Genomic DNA, 20329 nt, shown 5'->3' with positions numbered 1-20329 from the left:
TTCCCTGGAATTTAGACGGTTAAGGTGTGATCTGATCGAAGTTTTCAGGATATTAAGGGGAACAGATAGGGTAGATAGAGAGAAACTATTTCCACTGGTTGGGGATTCTAGGACTGGGGACATAGTCTAAAAATTAGAGCCAGACCTTTCAGGAGTGAAATTAGGAAACATTTCTACACACAAAGGGTGGTAGAAGTTTGGAACTCTCTTCCACAAACGGCAATTGATGCGAGATCAATTGTTAATTTTAAATCTGAGATTGATAGGTTTTTGTTACCCAAAGGTATTAAGGGATATGGGCCAAAGGCGGGTGTATGGAGTTAGGTCACAGATCAGTCATGATCTCATTGAATGGCGGAACAGGCTCGAGGGGCTGAATGGCCTCCTGTCCTATGTTCCTAACTAGTGATTTGTAAAGGTTTAGTGTAACTTCCTTGTTTTTGTATTCAATGGCCCTGTTTGCAAAGCCAAGTATCCCATACGCTTTCTGAACCGCCTCACCAACTTGCCGTGGCACTTTCATAGATTTGTGAATATGGACCCCCAGGTCCCTCTGCTCTTGCACCCCCTCAAAATAGTCCCATTTAGATTATACGGCCTCTCCCTGTTGTTTCTCCCAAAGTGCATCACTTCACACTTATCCTCATTTAATTTCATCTGCCTTGTGTCTGCTCATTTCACAGTCTGTCTCTGTCCTTCTGAAGTCTGCTACTACTATGCTCACTATTTACTACATTGCCAAGTTTTGTATCATCCGTAAACTTCAAACTTGTACACCTATACCCAAGTCCAGGTCAGTTATATATAACAAGAAAAACAATGGTCCTAATCCCGACCCCTGGGGGAACCCACTGCATACTTCCCTCCAGTCAGAAAAACATCCCTCAGCACTACTCACTGTCTCCTCTCCCTTAGCCAATTATATACCCAAATTACCATCAGCCCTTTAATTCCCTCTGCTTCTATTTTCCAAGTAAGTCTCTTATGTGGTACTTTATCAAATGCCTTTTGAAAGTCCATATATACAACATCTACTGCACTACCTTCATCAACCCTCTGTTACTTCATCAAAGAACTCAATCAGTTTAGTCAGACACGATTTACCTTTAACAAATCCATACTGGCTGTCCCTTATTAACCCATGCTTCTCCAAGTGAGAATTAATTTTGTCCTTGACAATGGTCTCTAGTCGTTCACCCACCACTGACATTAGACTGATTGGCCTGCAGTTACCAGGTTTATCCCTCTCCCCTTTTTTTAAACAGGGTGTAACATTTGCAATCCTCCAGTCCTCTGGCACCACTCCCATATATCTGAGGGAGATTGAAAGATTGTGGTCGGAGCTTCTGCTATTTCCACCCTAGCTTCCCTCAGCAATCTAGGATGCATCGCATCTGGACCGGGTGACTTGTTAACATTGAGTGATGACTGTTTAGCACCTCCTTTCTATCTATTTTTAATCCAATTTCTCTGCTTCCCCCCTCCTCTACTGCGACATTAACTTCATCCTCTTCTTTTGTGAAGACAGATGCTAAGTACTCATTCAGTACCTCAGCCACGCCCTCTGCCTCCGTATGATTAGCTCCTATTTGGTCCCTAATCGGCCCCACCATTCCTTTAACTATCCTTTTACTTTTCATATGTTTATAGAAGATTTTTGGGTTCTCTTTTATGTTACCCGCTAATCTTTTCTCATATTGGCCCAGAACTTGGTGTCGGGGGCTTGCCGCGCGTGTAAGCCCCCGATGTGCACTTACCCGGCGCGCCGACATCTGAAACCTGGCCCGCAGTGGATTTCCTGTCAGTGGCCTGGTTCTGATGTCGGCGCGCTGTGCTAACCTGACCCAGCGGCGTAGTTCGTGCGATGTGCCGGCTGGGATCAGGTGAGCACTGTTCAGCCAATCAGGGGAGGGGAAACTTCATTCATAAGTTTGAGAGTAAGAACTGTCAAACTCATGAGAAGTACTGCACCCCAAAACACTACTTAAACTTTAAATAAAATTTAAAAAAAACATCCCAATCATTAATTAAATTAAGTATAAATAAGTTTAAAAAAATAATTTAAACAATTTTTTTTTTTTGAAAAAAATAAATTTTTAATAAAAAGGGTCTAAAACTAAACTTACCTTATTGTAGATTCTTTAAAATAATAAACCTGTGGAAATTTTTTTTCTAAATTGCACTAAAACACCACTTAACTGTAAAAAATAAATACTTACGTGTGCTTTTTACAAGCATAAAGACCGGAGGCCTTTACACATGCGCAAATCCCCCAAAACAGAGGAAATCCAAGACGCACGCGCTGCCCCCTACAGCGCACGCGCTAGCCTCTTCACCTCTTGGGTTAGAGGAGAGGAAATGCCAGTTTTCAGCGCATGCGCTGTGCCTGCTGAAAACCGGCATTTCCTCCGGCCAGACGCGTGAGTACCCCTTCCGTACTCACACGTTTGGGGAGGAATTACTGCCCCAATGTCTCTTTGCCCTTCTTATATCCTGTTTCAATTTCCCCCGCACTCTCTGTATTCTGCCTGGTTTTTGACTGTATTCTGTACCTGACATTTGTCGTAAACCTCCTTTTTCTGTTTTATTCTAACCTCGATATCCTTTCTCATCCAGGGAGCTCTAGCTTTGGATGCCCCATCTTTCCTCCTTATGGGAATATGCTTGGTTTGTACCCGAACTATCTCAGCCTTGAAGGCCTGCCATTGGTCATTCACTGTTTTCCTGGACAGCCTTTGTTTCCAGTCCACCTGTGCTCGATCCCTTCTCACATCACTGAAATTAGTTCTCTTCCAGCTGGATATTTTCACCGTTGATTTTTCTTTGTCCCTTTCCATAACTACTTTAAACCTAATGATATTGTGATCACTGTTAACCAGATCCCTCCTGCCCCAGAACCGACGAGAGACCCTTTAAATGTTCTGACTGTGTAAAGAGGTTTCAAAGTTCATCCAACCTGCTGACTCACCAGCGAGTTCACACAGATCCTCAAAGACAGGAAGATGTTTTAGAAAGGCTGGCGGCTCTAAAAGTTCGCAGCCATCTCAGAGTAGTGTCCCTTTAATTACAATCTCGCAGAACAAGAAGAATCACTGTCCCTTTAACTACCACAAATCCCTGTGTGGAGGAGAGGGGGAGATACAGTCTGTCCCAGTAACTGTTGCAGAACAGAATTAGCGACCCTGTACCATAAGGGCTTGACCCTCCCCCACTCCCTGCTTTTCCTCAAGTGTCTCATCCTTAAAATTCTCATCCTTGTTTTCAAATCCCTCCATGGCCTTGCCCCTCCCTATCTCTCTAATCTCTTCCAGCCCCACAACCTCCTGAGATATCTGCGCTTCTCTAATTCTGGCCTCTTGAGCATCCCCGATTTTAATCGCTCCACCATTGGTGGCCGTGCCTTCAGCTGCCTGGGCCCTAAGCTCTGGAATTCCTTCCCTAAACCTCTCCCTCTCTCTCTCCTTCTTTAAGATGCTCCTTAAAACCTACCTCTTTGACCAAGCTTTTGGTCATCTGCCCGAATATCTCCTTATGTGGCTCGGTGTCAAATTTTGTTTTCTAACACTCCTGTGAAGAGCCTTGGGACGTTTTACTACATTAAAGGTGCTTTATAAATACAAGTGGTTGTTGTTGTTGTTTCCTGAAACTAATAACATTCTCCAGAGGGAAAAAAACTTGTCCTTTTACTCCCAAATATTAGACAGTTTGTTCTACAGAAGCACGGGGTTTATCTGCTCTTATTCATGAATTTAAAAAGTCTTTATTAAAACCTGAGCCAGTGTGTTGTGAGACAAAGAGCCTTGCGTCCAATAAGGGGAATAAAGGCCCACAGCCTCCCCTGGCCCCGGCCCCTGAACAAGGGACTGGAGAAACTCGCTGCCCTGCGGATCAGACAATCAGCCGGCGCTAGTCCCGTCCCTCGGGTTCCCCGATTGGTTGGAGGACCCGCCGCCGGCTCGCTCCCTATTGGTCGGAAGCTCCCGTCAATCAGGCCGCGGGCTCGGATCACATGTCCAGGAGGCTGTGACGTCACTGAGGCCGTGGGCCCCGGTCACGTGTCTCTGAGAAAGTCTGACCCGCTCCGTGAGGCTGAATCTGCTCCGTTCGCTTCCCGGGACCCTCGGACTCCCAGGTTTGTGTTTACCGTCATTTATTTCCCCGTCTCTCTCCGCTCGTCCGTCTAGCTGAAAAAAGTCGCTTTCCGCCGGTAATTCCGACTATTCAACCGTTAATGAGTGTCGCCCCTGAGCATGCGCACTAGCAGCTGGTCCTGGGACTCTGCCCCTGAGCATGCCCACTAGCAGCTGGTCCTGGGCCTCTGCCCCTGAGCATGCCCACTAGCAGCTGGTCCTGGGACTCTGCCCCTGAGCATGCCCACTAGGAGCTGGTCCTGAGACTCTGCTACCCCTGAGCATGCCCACTAGCAGCTGCCCCTGAGCATTCCCACTAGCAGCTGGTTCTGGGTCACCGCTGCCCCTGAGCATGTCCACTAGCAGCTGGTCCTGGGACTCTGCCCCTGAGCATGTCCACTAGCAGCTGGTCCTGGGACTCTGCCCCTGAGCATGCCCACTAGCAGCTGGTCCTGGGACTCTGCCCCTGAGCATGCCCACTAGGAGCTGGTCCTGGGACTCTGTCCCTGAGCATGCCCACTAGCAGCTGGTCCTGTGACTCTGCCCCTGAGCATGCCCACTAGCAGCTGGCCCTGTGACTCTGCCCCTGAGCATGCCCACTAGCAGCTGGTCCTGTGACTCTGCCCCTGAGCATGCCCACTAGCAGCTGGTTCTGGGACTCCGCTGCCCCCTGAGCATGCGCACTAGCAGCTGGTCCTGGGACTCTGCCCCTGAGCATGCGCGTTCTAAACCCCAACAAGAGCGGCGCATGCAGACTTTGAGGTGCCCGGAGAGGAATCTGTCATTTGCCTTTGATCAATAACCCTCATGGTCTTGAGGACCTCCATCAGGCTGGCCCTCATCCTTCGCTGCTTCAGTGCAAGAAAAAGCCCCAAACTTCTCCAATCTCTGTTACTAACTGCTCTTTGGTGCATAAAATTATGAGGGGCCTGGATAGAGTGGGTAGGAGGGACATATTTTCCTTATCAGCGAGGTCAATAACCAGGGGCCATAGATTTAAAGTAATTGGTAGAAGCAGTTAGATGAGCACAGACAACACAAAGCTGGGTGGGCGTGTGTGCTGTGAGGAGGATGCCGAGAAACTCCAGTATGATTTGGACAGGTTGGGTGATTGGGCAGAAGCATGGCAGATGCAGTATAATGTGGAAAAATGCGAGGTTATCCACTTTGGTGGCAAGAACAGGAAGGCAGATTATCTGAATGGCAATGGATTGGGAGAAGGGGAAGTGCAACGAGACCTGGGTGTCCTTGTGCACCAGTCGCTGAAGGTAAGCATGCAGGTGCAGCAGGCGGTTAAGAAGGCAAATGTATGTTGGCCTTCGTAGCGAGAGGGTTCAAGTACAGGAACAAGGATGTCTTGCTGCAGTTGTACAGGGCCTTGGTGAGACCACACCTTGAGTATTGTGTGCAGTTTTGGTCGCCTTATCTGAGGAAGGATGTTCTTGCCATGGAGGGAGTGCAGCGAAGATTCACCAGACTGATACCTGGGATGGCAGGAATGACGTATGAGGAGAGATTGGGTCAATTGGGCTTATACTCGCTGGAGTTTAGAAGAATGAGTGGGGATCTGATTGAAACTTATAAAATTCTAACAGGACTAGACAGACTAGATGCAGGAAGGATGTTCCCGATGGCGGGGGAGTCCAGAACCAGGGGTCACAGTCTAAGGATAAGGGGTAAGCCATTCAGGACAGCGATGAGGAGGAATTTCTTCACCCAGAGTGTGGTGAGCCTGTAGAATTCTCTACCACAGAAGGCAGTGGAGGCCAATTCATTAAATATATTCAAGAAGGAGTTGGATATATTTCTTAAGGCTAAAGGGATCAAGGGATATGGGGAGAAGGCAGGGACCGGGTTCTGAATTTGGATGATCAGCCATGATCTCATTGAATGGCGGAGCAGGCTCAAGGGGCCGAATGGCCTACTCCTGCTCCTATCTTCTATGTTTCCTCTCCTATTCCACGCTATCATATAATGATGTACTACCCCAAACGCATATCTACTGTCTCTGTATATATTTTCTCGTTTTCCCTTTGCCAATTTCAATGCTTCCGTGGGAGCCACTGGTTCTGCTACCTGCGCTGAGGTTCCTCCTTCAAGCCCTCCCTTTGCGACTGTTTCTCCGTTCTCGGATACTACTGCCCAACCAGTGGGTGGCTCCCCATTTATATATCAGCGAGATCCGTCTACATAAAAGGTGTGTTCGGGATTTTCAAGGGGCGATTCTGATACGGTTCCACTGACGACATCTTCGAATACTAACTGACACTCGTGTGCCTCACCCTCTGATAGCATTCCCTCTGCGGGGTTGACTCTTAGGTTCCCTTATAATCTGGACTGATCTGTCCTTGGGGAGCAATACTGCTTCCCAAGCCGCCCTCCTTCTGTCTGATACAGCCTTCATTTTGCCTGTGTTTAGCAGGTCCACACTGTGTGTTGTGTGTGTAATATCAGCTGCCCTGACATAGTGACGGGCTCGCATATCTGCACCGCCCATGTGGCACAGTCGAGGGCCGCCACACATCTCGCCATTCCTTTAGCCACGGGGGTTTGTTGGGTGGAGTAATAGGCAATTGGCCTCATATCTCCCCCGTACTCTTGGGTGACTACAGCATTATAGAAGTTCCCGTCTATACTTACTTATATATATATATATATATATGGAATGGTTTGACGATATTTGGCAATCCTAGTGCGGGTGCGGACGTCAGGGCTGCTTTTAATTTTGCATAAGCCTCGTCCTGCTCCGATTCCCATTCTATCTTAGTGGCGGGTCTCCCCCTTTAACTAACCATTGAATCAGCTCTGCTTTCCCTGCAAAGTCTGATATAAAATTCCTGCAGTAGTTAAACAGTCCCAACACTTTCCTCACTCCCCGGACGGTCACTGGCCTTGGCATGTCTTTTATGGCTGCCTTTGTTCCTGTGGGAGTGCCTTATACCCCTGGCTCATTTCGTGCCCCAGATACTTTACTTTGGACAGTCCAACCTGTGCCTTTTTGGGTTTCAATTTAAAGCCAGCTTTCTGAAGTGTCCGGAGGGTGGCTAGTAATGCTCCCATGTGTCCTTTGGCATCCTCTGATGCAATCATTATGACATCGACATATTGGAGTAGGGCGCTCTGGTACTTTGATAGGTCTAACCCGTCTAAGGCTTGACTCAGTACACGGTGGAATATATTTGGACTGTTGTGGAACCCCTGCGGGACCCTGGTCCATGTGTACTGTCTATCCCCGCACAGGTTCAAATCCTGTTCGTGACGCCAATTGTTGTGGAGTATTTTAAACCAACAGTCGACACAAGGTTTTAGATCGATAGTCAAGTTGTCTTATTACACCGGTGGGGAAACAGTCTGCTCTGTCTTAGTCAGACCTTTCCAAATTGGTACAGCAAACACTACATTTTTATACATTACAATACACATGGCCATCTCATGCACAATTCATTCCTGCCACCCGATTGGATCCTGGCCCACATGCATCTTCACTGATTGGTTGCCTGTGCCGCGTTACATTAAAGTACCGCCTTTATTATCGGAAAAGTATATGTCAAGCAGTGTGTAAAACCTCTGACCTCTGTTTATGCCAGATGGGGTCTCATTAACATTGTACTTCTGACTCATTGTCCTCCTTTCCTGCCCTTCTAGGCCTCTTTTACTTCCAACTCATTGTTTTACTTTCCTGCCAGAACAGAACTTGCATCCTCTCGGCCTCTTATGGTTCCATGTCCGGCTATGTTATCTCAACTGCCAATTCAGCAACTCAGAAAAATCTTACTACTGCAAAGTATGGTCTTTATTACACCATTCAGTGAAACTGCCAGTGATGTCAGTTTAACTCTTTCCCCACTGCAACACTCCTCCCTGATTGCAATGTCTGCATCATCCCTCTCTTTTGTGAAAACAGGCGCAAAGTATTCATTAAAAACCATATTCATGTCTTCCGCTTCCACACACAGGTTACCTTTATAGTCCCTAATAGGCTCCATTTGTTTTCTTTGCCAATATTTTTTCATGCCCTCTCTTTGCTTTTCTTCTTCGAAATAGTGCCATAGGATCTTTGACATCCACCTGAGAGAGCAGACGGGGCCGACAGTGCCGCACTCCCTCAGCACTGCACTGGAGTGTCAGCCTAGATTTTGGTGTTCAAGTCTCTGGGCTGGGACTTGAACCCACAACTTTCTGACTCAGAGGCGAGAGTGCTACCAACTGAGTCACAGCTGACACTAACGAACCAGCTGTTCTGACGAAAGGTCATCGACCTGAAACATTAACTCTGTTTCTCTCTCTACAGATGCTGCCTGACCTGCTGAGTATTTCCAGCAGTTTCTGTTTTTATTAAAGAAACGAGGGAGTGATTGCTGACAGGAAGAATGTTGGGTCGTCCTGCGCATGCGCAGCTCCCTGGAGGCTGAGGCGAAACATCGACTCGCCCCCATCTGAGCCGCGCACGTGTACCAGATGTTGCGGCTCCACATGAGCGACCGATGTGCCTACCGCAGGGTTTTGTGTGTTGAGCATGCGCGTTGTGGACCGATCGAGACGGGCGATTGTGGAGCAGGAGGGAGAGCGCGGGGCCCATGAGCACATGCGGGACTGTATCAACAGAGCACTTTCTGGAGCGTGGGGGCTTGTGGGTATTACAGCCGCCATTACTGTTGACCCTTTCAACCAACCTGTGCAGCAGCTGGGGCCTGAAAATCAGCTTCACTGCCCCTAGGTTCGGAAAGGGGAAAGTTAAACAACAGTTTGCCTCTGATCCTTTTCTGAACTCTATTTACAGGGTTATAGAAGTGGAGCAGTTACAGGCAGGAAGCTCAAACCAAACATCACGTCAAGATCTGACAGTTGCTCGATTCATCCGGACCTGAATATCATCGGTCTTTGCACATGGAAGGAGAAAGCAGCGATCGCAGCGATGACAAACCGCACACGTGTTCGGTGTGTAGACGCGGATTCAGCCAATCACCTGACCTGGTGAGACACGGACTTCAAGGATTAAGTTACGAGGAGAGATTACACAAATTAGGGTTGTATTCCCTGGAATTTAGAAGGTTAAGGTGTGATCTGATCGAAGTTTTCAGGATATTAAGGGGAACAGATAGGGTAGACAGAGAGAAACTATTTCCGCTGGCTGGGGATTCTAGGACTGGGGACATAGTCTAAAAATTAGAGCCAGACCTTTCAGGAGTGAAATTAGGAAACACTTCTACACACAAAGGGTGGTAGAAGTTTGGAACTCTCTTCCACAAACGGCAATTGATGCGAGATCAATTGTTAGTTTTAAATCTGAGATTGATAGGTTTTTGTTAACCAAAGGTATTAAGGGATATGGGCCAAAGGTGGGTGTATGGAGTTAGGTCGCAGATCAGCCATGATCTCATTGAATGGCGGAACAGGCTCGAGGGGCTGAATGGCCTCCTGTCCTATGTTCCTAACTAGTGATTTGTAAAGGTTTAGTGTAACTTCCTTGTTTTTGTATTCAATGGCCTGTAAGATTTGAAAATTTGTGCATCTCCCTGAAGTTTATTAATAAAAGGGACCCTGCGTGGACATTTTAAATTAAAATGGGTACCCAAGATGGCGTCGGTGCCTCGTGGCAGAAAGCCTGCGGGATTCCAAAATGGATTCTGCAGCGCGGACAGCTTGGGAGAAATCGAAACTAAGGCTGCAGGCTTTCTGTGAAGAGAACTTTGTGTTTTGGGACCCAGACAGAACTGTGAATTATGTATTAGACCGAATTGGAGACAGATCTAAATTCAATTAGGCCTATAGTTAAGGCCATCAAACAGTCTGCATACATAATCGGAAACAGATTAAACACATCCATCGAGGACTTTCAGGACAATACAAGTCAATTATCGGGCCGGTAGATGCAGTTACCGGCCATCTAAAAACCATCAGTATAGATTGCTACCATTATTTTAACTAGCCTGCCAAAATTAAAACAAGGAACTAACCTGATTTGGTGCGCAGATAAGGGTTTTCGACGAAGGTATAATTGAAGGCCCCCGGGGAGCAATCGGTGAACTCCTGCTCTGCTCTCCTGCTGCTCTGGTGCTGGTGCTGCCACTCTCCCGGCTCTTCGGCCCCTTGCCCTCGTGGCTACTGCTCTTCCCCCGCCCCGCGCTTACCCCCGCCTGGCCTTTGCCCGTGCCCTTTCCCACACTATCGGGACTCGCCCCGGCACCGGGTCGTGCGAACACGGGCGATTCAGGCCAGGTGAAGTGGGACGCGACGAGGGGAGGAGGGAAGGCCACCTGAAGAAGACCAACTGAGGAAGACCAACTGAGGGTAGGCTTCGAATCATCGGGCCTTCAGCCTCAGCTGACCTGCGACTATCTTCATGCAAACTCAAGCTGTCGACGAAGGACCATCCCTGCAAAGTAAAGTACCCAAGCAGAGACTTTAACTTTGGGGTACTCGAACCTGGACAACGCCCTTGCAGGGCCTGGAGCCCATGTGACGACAGCAGGCTCCAGAGAGCACCAAGAGCGAACCCCGAACCCAACGACTTTTGAGTCTAACAAACCCTTTTGATTGGTGAGCATGAATTCTGACCCCTCATAACTTAACCTAGTTAGGTATAGGGGGTGGGATAAGGATAAGGGATTGTTAAGATAGTTGTTTTCCCTCGATGTGCCGTGTGTTCCCCATTTCCCTGTATAAGTATAAGTATAGTATTATTATGAGTCTCTTGTAATTTTTGCCTGTAGAAGTGTACACTAGTAATTTTTCCATAAGATTGTATCAAGTTTTCCTCTTCAATAAAATCTTGGTTTTGTTTGCATCCAACCACCTGTCTACTCGAGTCTTCTCTGTACCGCTGCCTGTACCTAAGTCCGGTGCCCAGAACCCAGGGGGCGAGTGATTTGAACCGCTCAAAGAAGGTAGTCCGAGGCAAAGCTGACTGACCAAACACGCCTGTGCAAAACCCCCTACAGGCCCTATTTACAAAGTCAAGTATCCCATACGCTTTCTGAACCGCCTCACCAACGCTGTGGCACTTTCAAAGATTTGTGAATATGGACCCCCAGGTCCCTCTGCTCTTGCACCCCCTCAAAATAGTCCCATTTAGATTATACGGCCTCTCCCTGTTGTTTCTCCCAAAGTGCATCACTTCACACTTATCCTCATTTAATTTCATCTGCCTTGTGTCTGCTCATTTCACAGTCTGTCTCTGTCCTCCTGAAGTCTGCTACTACTATGCTCACTATTTACTACGTTGCCAAGTTTTGTATCATCCGTAAATTTCGAAATTGTACACCTATACCTAAGTCCAGGTCAGTTATATATAACAAGAAAAGCAATGGTCCTAATCCCGACCCCTGGGGGAACCCATTGCATACTTCCCTCCAGTCAGAAAAACATCCCTCAGCACTGCTCACTGTCTCCTCTCCCTTAGCCAATTATACCCAAATTACCATCAGCCCTTTAATTCCCTGTGCTTCTATTTTCCAAGTAAGTCTCTTGTGTGGTACTTTATCAAATGCCTTTTGAACGTCCATATATACAACATCTGCTGCACTACCTTCATCAACCCTCTGTTACTTCATCAAAGAACTCAATCAGTTTAGTCAGACACAATTTACCTTTAACAAATCCATACTGGCTGCCCCTTATTAACCCATGCTTCTCCAAGTGAGAATTAATTTTGTCCTTGACAATGGTCTCTAGTCGTTCACCCACACTGACATTAGACTGATTGGCCTATAGTTACCAGGTTTAACCCTCTCCCCTTTTTTAAACAGGGTGTAACATTTCCAATCCTCCAGTCCTCTGGCACCACTCCCATATATCTGAGGGAGATTGAAAGATTGTGGTCAGAGCTTCTGCTATCTCCACCCTAGCTTCCCTCAGCAATCTAGGATGCATCGCATCTGGACCGGGTGACTTGTTAACTTTGAGTGATGCCAACCTATTTAGCACCTCCTTTCTATCCATTTTTATCCAATTTCTCTACTCCCCCCTCCTCTACTGCGACATTAACTTCATCTTTTGTGGAGACAGATGCTAAGTACTCATTCAGTACCTCAGCCATGCCCTCTGCCTCCGTATGATGAGCTCCTACTTGGTCCCTAATCGGCCCCACCATTCGTTTAACTATCCTTTTACTTTTCATATGTTTATAGAAGATTTTTGGGTTCCCTTTTACGTTACCCGCTAATCTTTTCTCATATTGTCTCTTTGCCCTTCTTATATGCTGTTTCAATTTCCCCCGCACTCTCCACCGCTAATACTGCAGCGCATAACTCCAGGCGTGGTATGGTGGGCTCTGGCCGGGGTGTCAACTTCGCCTTTCCCAGGACAAATCCCACGTTGCTTTGGCCCTCATCATCCAGGGATCTCAGGTAGGCTACCGCGCCAATAGCTTTTTTTTAAATTCATTGATGGGATGTGGGCGTCACTGGCTGGCTAGGCCTGCATTTAGTGCCCATCCCTAATTACCCTTGAGAAGATGATGGTGATGCGCTATCAATTACTCAAAAGACTGAGGTTAAGCGAGTAACTAACAGGCTTTTATTAACAAGAGAATGAAGGTGTGCCTCGAGTGGTCGACCAGTCTAGAACACAGAGGGACTGTGGAGCAGTCACCTTTATACCTGGACTCGTGGGAGGAGTCAGCCGAGGCATGTACAGACATGTACACAGTGGAATACAAACACCCACACAGGCAGGTATAACAGTGGTTTACCACATTCACCCCTTGTTTAGAAATGAGTCCGGCGGGGTGAAGCGTACTAAAAGTTTGTGTATTGGAGTCTCTCCGGAGGTCTTGTCTGCCGCTGTGATCGACGTGGCGATGGCAGGGGTAGTGAAGATTCCGGCGTCGAGTCCCACGTAGGCTGGGGCACTGGTGTGTAGTCCTCATGGGTGTCGAGCGGGTCGTGGGGCCCAGGCGTGCTGTCTGCTGGGGTTGGATATTGGATCGTGGGGGGGGGGTGGTAGTGGGTTACTGGGGCCCCCGAGGGTGCAAGGTCTCATATGGAGACTGTGTCCTCCCGCCCGTCCGGGTACGCAATGTAAGCATACTGGGGGTTGGCGTGGAGGAGGTCGACCCTCTCGACCAGGGGGTCCGTTTTATGGGTCCTCACGTGTCTTCTCAGTAGGACCGGCCCTGGGGACGTCAGCCATGGCGGTAGCGATGTCCCCGATGTGGACTTCCTTGGGAAGACAAACATTTTCTCATGAGGGGTGGCGTTAGTGGCAGTGCAGAGCAGTGACCAAATAGAGTGGAGCGCATCGGGGAGCACATCCTGCCAGCGGGAGGTCGGAAGGCCCCTAGCCTTTAAGGCTAGCAGGGCGGCCTTCCAAGCTGTCGCATTCTCTCTTTCCACCTGTCCGTTCCCCCGGGGGTTGTAACTGGTGGTCCTGCTTGTGGCAATACCCCTAGCGAGCAGGTACTGGCAGAGTTCATCACTCATAAACGATGAGCCCCGGTCGCTATGGATATAGCTGGGGAAACCGAACAGGGTGAAGAGGTCGTTCAGACATTTAATGACCGTGGCACTGGTCATGTCCGGGCAGGGGATGGCGAACGGGAAATGGGAGTACTCATCAATAATGTTGAGGAAGTACACATTGCGGTCGGAGGAGGGGAGAGGCCCTTTAAAATCAACGCTCAGGCGCTCGAAGGGGCGAGTGGCTTTTATCAGGTGAGCCCTGTCTGGTCTATGAAAGTGCGGTTTGCACTCAGCGCAGACTTGGCAGTTCCTGGTCATGGTCCTGACCTCCTCAATGGAGTAAGGCAGGTTGCGGGCCTTGATGAAGTGGAAGAACCTGGTGACCCCCGGGTGACAGAGGTCATTGTGGAGGGCCCGCAGTCTATCGATCTGCGTGCTGGCGCAGGTGCCACGCGATAGAGCATCCGGGGGTTCATTGAGCTTCCCGGGCCGGTACAAGATCTCGTAATTGTAGGTGGAAAGTTCGATTCTCCACCTCAAGATCTTGTCATTTTTGATTTTGCCCCTCTGCTTGTTGTTAAACATAAAAGCAACTGAACGCTGGTCAGTGAGCAGGGTAAATCGTTTTCCGGCCAGGTAGTGCCTCCAATGACATGAAAAGAAGGCCACGGGTCTCCCGCCTGATTAAGGGTAGCGGCCAGGGCAAAGTCGGACGCGTCGCTTTCCACCTGGAAGGGGATGGATTCGTCCACTGCGTGCATGGTGGCTTTGGCAATGTCATCCTTGATACGGTGGAAGGCTAAGCAGGCCTCTGCTGTCAAGGGAAAAGAGGTGGACTTGATCAGCGGACGGGCCTTGTCCGCATAGTAGGGGACCCACTGGGCGTAATAGGAGAAAAACCCTAGGCACCTCTTCAGGGCCTTGAGGCAGTGGGGCAGTGGGAGTTCCATAAGGGGACGCATCCGGTCGGGGTCGGGACCGATGACTCCGTGTTCCACAACACAGCCAAGGATGGCGAGGTGGGTTGTGCGGAATATGCACTTCTCCTTGTTATACGTCAGGTTCAGGAGTTGGGCGGTGCAGAGGAATTTTTCGAGGTTTGCGTCATGGTCCTGCAAGTCATGGCCGCAGATGGTCACATTGTCCAGATATGGGAAAGTGGCCTGCAATGCATTTTGATCGACCATCCGGTCCATCTCCCTTTGGAAGACGGAAACCCCGTTGATGACGCCAAAGGGAACCCTAAGGAAGTGATAGAGGCGGCCGTTTGCCTCAAAGGCAGTATACTGGCGGTCCTCAGGGCGGATAGGGAGCTGGTGGTACGCTGATTTCAGGTCAATGGTCGAGAAGACGGGGTACTGCGCGATCTGGTTGACCATATCAGCTATGCGGGGGAGTGGGTAAGCGTCCAGCAGGGTGTAGCGATTTATTGTCTGGCTGTAGTCGATGACCAGGCGCTGCTTCTTGCCGGTCTTAACGACCACAACCTGGGCTCACCAGGGGCTGGTGCTGCCCTCAATAATCCCCTCCTTCAGGAGCCGCTCCACTTTGGTTTTAATGAAAACCCTGTCCCCGGCACTGTATCGCCTGCTCTTTGTGGCGATGGGCTTACAGTCGGGGGTGAGGTTAGCAAACAGTGGGGGGGGGGGGGGGTGACTCTGAGTGTGGAGAGGTTGCACCTGGTGTGCGGCGGGCAATTTGGAAGCTGCTGGCTGCGGACTGTGAGTGGGGGTAGGGGTCCACCGTACGCCATCGTAACACTTTTAAGGTGGCACTGAAAATCTAACCCCAGTAGAACGGCAGCGCAGAGGTGCGGCAGGACCAGAAGTTTAAAATTATCGTACACAGTCCCGTCTACTAAGAGTGTCACCACGCAGTAGCCGCCAATGTCCGCCGACTGGGACTCGGAGGCCATAGAAATCCGCTGGTGCGCAGGCAGGACTGGGAGAGAGCAACGCCGCACCGTGTCGGGGTGGATGAAGCTCTCCGTGCTCCCAGAGTCAAAAAGGCAGATTGTTTCGTGACCATTTACCTTAATGTCCATTGTGGACCGGGCCAGTTGGTGTGGTCTCGCTTGGTCCAGCGTAACGGAGGCCAGCGTAGGGGTCGGTGTGTCGTTGCGGGCATCAGATGAGGTGGTGTTGGGGGCCTGCTGTGTCCTGGCTGGCGTCCAAGATGGCGGCATCCATGATCCCCATGGGGCTGGAGGCGTCCAAAATGGCTGCTGTTCCGGTGGTTCGCACATGGCTGGGGAGGCCCAAGATGGCGGCCCGCACGGCCCACACGTGGCGCTGCTGGGGTTTGGGGTGGCTTTGGCCCTGCAGATGCTGGCGTAGTGTCCCTTCTTCCCGCAGCCCGAGCAGATCGCATTTTTCGCCGGGCAGCGCGCTCTGGGGTGTTTGGCCTGGCCACAGAAGTAGCATTTCTGGCCTTGGGACACTGCTGCGGTAGTTGGGCCATTGCTGGGATGTGGCTGGGGTGGCACGGCGCTATGAGAGGGTCCTACTGTGTCCCAGGCTGTCGTTCCCCGCGGCGTCCACGGTGCAGAGGAGTCGGCATCCATGCCCCGGTAGGCTGCGTCCAATGATAGTGCGAGTTCAGAGGCCTTGTTGAGGTCGAGGTCACTCTGCTCCAACAGTCGCTGTCGGGTGTAATTGGACCTGTGGCCCGCTACAAAAGCGTCCCGGATAAGTTCCTCTGTGTACACGGCGGCCTTTACATCCTTACAACCACAGGCCCGGCCAAGCACAGACAGTGCCTGAAGGTATTCCTCGGTCGATTCCCCAGGTTGTTGCTTACAACTCCCCAGGAGGTGCCTGGCGTACACCTTGTTCACTGGGCGCGTGTACTGGTCCTTGAGGAGCTTGATAGCAGCCGTGTACGAGGTCGCATCCTGGATGACCGAGTACGCTCGGTGGTTGACTTTGGAGGTCAGGACATCCAGTTTGTCCTCATCCGATTTGACCATTGCAGCGGAGGCGATCAGTAATTTTTCAAAGCACCTAAGCCAGTGAGCAAACTTGGTGGATGCGTAAGCCTCCCGATGGTCTAAGTCTAGGCATGCTGGTGTGAGGATCTTCTCCATTATAAAAAATCTTGTTAATAAAATTGATGCGCTATCAATCACTCAAATGACTGAGGTTAAGCGAGTAACTAACAGGCTTTTATTAACAAGAGAATGAAGGTGTGCCTCGAGTGGTCGACCAGTCCAGAATACAGAGGGACTGTGGAGCAGTCACCTTTATACCTGGACTCGTGGGAGGAGTCAGCCGAGGCATGTACAGACATGTACACAGTGGAATACAAACAGTGGTTCACCACACTAACCCAAATCCTAAACAATAACCACTGGCCCCAACCACTAACTCCAATCCTAACCAATAACCACGAGCCCCAACCACTAACCCCAATCCTAACCAATAACCACGAGCCACAACCACTAACCCCAATCCTAACCAACAACCACGAGCCCCAACCACTAACCCCAATTCTAACCAACAACCACTAGCCCCAATCCTAACCAACAACCACGAGCCCCAACCAATAACCCCAATCCTAACGAATAACCACGAGCCCCAACCACTAACCCCAATCCTAACCAACAACCACTAGCCCCAATCCTAACCAACAACCACTAGCCCGAACCAATAACCCCAATCCTAACCAATATCCACGAGCCCCAACCACTAACCCCAATCCTAACCAATAACCACGAGCCCCAACCACTAACCCCAATCCTAACCAATAACCACGAGCCCCAACCACTAACCCCAATTCTAACCAATAACCACTAGCCCCAACCACTAAACCCAATCCTAACCAATAACCATGAGCCCCAACCACTAGCCCCAATTCTAACCAATAACCACTAGCCTCAAACACTAACCCCAACCCTAGCCAATAACCACGAGCCCCAACCACTAACCCCAATCCTAACCAATAACTACTACCCCCAACCGCTAACCCCAATCCGAACCAATAACCACTAACACCAACCACTAACCCCAATCCTAACCAATAACCACTAGCCCCAACCACTAACCACAATCCTAACCAATAACTACTACCCCCAACCGCTAACCCCAATCCTAACCAATAACCATTAACACCACCACTAACCCCAAACCTAACCAATAACCACGAGCCCCAACCACTAACCCCAATCCTAACCAATAACCACTAGCCCAAATCCTAACCAACAACCACCAGCCCGAACCACTAACCCCAATCCTAACCAATAACCACTTGCCTCAACCACTAACCCCAATCCTAACCAATAACCACTAGCCCCAGCCACTAACCCCAACCCTATCCAATAACCACTGTCCTCAACCACTAACCCCAATCCTAACAAATAACCACTAACCCCAACCACTAACCCCAATCCTAACCACTAACCACAACCACGAACACCAATCCTAACCAATAACCACTAACCCCAACCACTAACCCCAATCCTAACCAATAACCGATAACCCCAACCACTAACACCAATCCAAACAAATAACCACTAGCCCCAACCAGTGACCCCAATCCTAACCAATAACCACTAGCCCCAACCACTAAGCCCAATCCTAACCAATAACCACGAGCCCCAACCACGAACCCCAATCCTAACCAATAACCACAAGCCCCAACCACTAACCACAATCCTAACCGATAACCACTAGCCCCAACCACTAACCCCAATCCTAACCAATAACCACTAGCCCCAATCACTAACTCCAATCCTAACCAATAACCATAAGTCCCAATCACTAACCCCAATCCTAACCAATAACCACGAGCCCCAACCACTAACCCCAATCCTAAACAATAACTTCTGGCCCCAACCACTAACCCCAATCCTAACCAATAAACACAAGTCCCAAACACTAACCCCAATCCTAACCAATAACCATGAGGCCCAACCACTAACTCCAATCCTAACCAATAACCACTGGCCCCAACCACTAACCCCAATCCTAACCAATAACCACTAGTCCCAAGCACTAACCCCAATCCTAACCAATAACCACTAGCCCCAATCCTAACCAATAACCACAGGCCCCAACCATTAACCCCAATCATAACCAATAACCACTGGCCCCAACCAGTAAATCCAATCCTAACCAATAACCACCCAACCACTAACACAATCCTAACCAATAACTACTAGCCCCAACCACTAACCCCAATCACAACCAATAACCACTGTCCCAAACCACTAACCCCAATCCTAACCAATAACGACTGGCCCCAACGACTAAACACAATCCTAACCAATAACCACGAGCCCCAACCACTAACCCCAATCCTAACCAATAACCACTAGCACAACCACTAACCACAAACCTACCCAATAACCACGAGCCCCAACCACTAACCCCAATCCAACCAATAACCACTGGCCGCAACCACTAACCCCAATCCTAACCAATAACCACGAGCCCCAACCACTAACCCCAATCCTAACCAGTAATCACTAGCCCCAACCACTAACCCCAATCCTAACCAATAACCAGTAACCCCAACCACTAACCCCAATCCTAACCAATAACCACGTGCCCCAACCACTAACCCCAATCCTAACCAATAACCATGAGCCCCAACCACTAGCCCCAATTCTAACCAACAACCACTAGCCCCAACCACGAACGCCAAACCTAGCCAATAACCACGAGCCCCAACCACTAACACAAATCCTAACCAATAACTACAACCCCCAACTGCTAACTCCAATCCTAACCAATAACCACTAACACCAACCACTAACCCCAAACCTAACCAATAGCCACTAGCCCCAACCACTAACCCCAATCCTAAACAATAACTTCTGGCCCCAACCACTAACCCCAATCCTAACCAATAACCATTAGCCCCAGCCACTAACCCCAATCCTAACCAAAAACCACTGTCCCCAACCACTAACACCTATCCTAACCAATAATCACTAACCCCAACCACTAACCCCAATCCTAACCACTAACCCCAACCACTAACCCCAATCCTAACCAATAACCACTAACCCCAACCACTAACCCCAATCCTAACCAATAACCGATAACCCCAACCACTAACCATAATTCTAACCAATAACCACTAGCCCCAACCACTAAGCCAGATCCTAACCAATAACCACGAGCCCCCACCACTAACCCCAATACTAACCAATAACCACTAGCCCCAACCACTAACCCCAATCCTGAACAATAACCACTGACCCCAACCATTAACCCCAATCCTAACCAATAACCAGGAGCCCCAACCACTAACCACTATCCTAACCAATAACCACGAGCCCCCACCACTAACCCCAACCCTAACCAATAACCACTAGCCCCAACCACTAACCCCAATCCTGAACAATAACCACTGACCCCAACCATTAACCCCAATCCTAACCAATAACCACTAACCACAACCAGTATCCCCAATCCTAACCAATAACCACGAACCTCAACCACTAACCCCAATCCTACCCAATAACTACGAGCCCCAACCACTAACCCCAATCCTAACCAATAACCACTAGCCCCAACCACTATCTCCAATCCTAACCAATAAACGCTGGCCCCAACCACTAACCCCGATCCTAACCAATAACCACTGGCCCCAACCACTACTTCCAATCCTAACCAATAACCACTGGCCCCAACCACTAACCCCAATCCTAACCAATAACCACTCGCCCGAACTACTAACCCCAATCATAAACAATAACCAGTAGCCCAAACCACTAACCCCAATCGTAACCAGTAACCACTAGCCTCAACCAGTAACCCCAATCCTAACCAATAAGAACTAGCTCCAACCACT

At 49.4% G+C, this 20329-nt stretch overlaps 1 pseudogene; it reads left to right on the top strand.

Moving 5' to 3' along the window:
• The window catches only part of LOC147118742 (uncharacterized), an 88309-nt pseudogene that overhangs the window by 2017 nt on the left and 65963 nt on the right, over positions 1 to 20329 (top strand).

This window comes from Somniosus microcephalus, chromosome 4 (genome assembly GCF_052327205.1).
Source record: "Somniosus microcephalus isolate GS21.2 chromosome 4, FLI_Smic_1.0, whole genome shotgun sequence".
Classification (NCBI taxonomy): domain Eukaryota; kingdom Metazoa; phylum Chordata; class Chondrichthyes; order Squaliformes; family Somniosidae; genus Somniosus; species Somniosus microcephalus.
The sequence above is the reverse complement of the archived record's forward strand: the minus strand, read 5'-3'. Positions and strand labels throughout refer to the sequence as shown.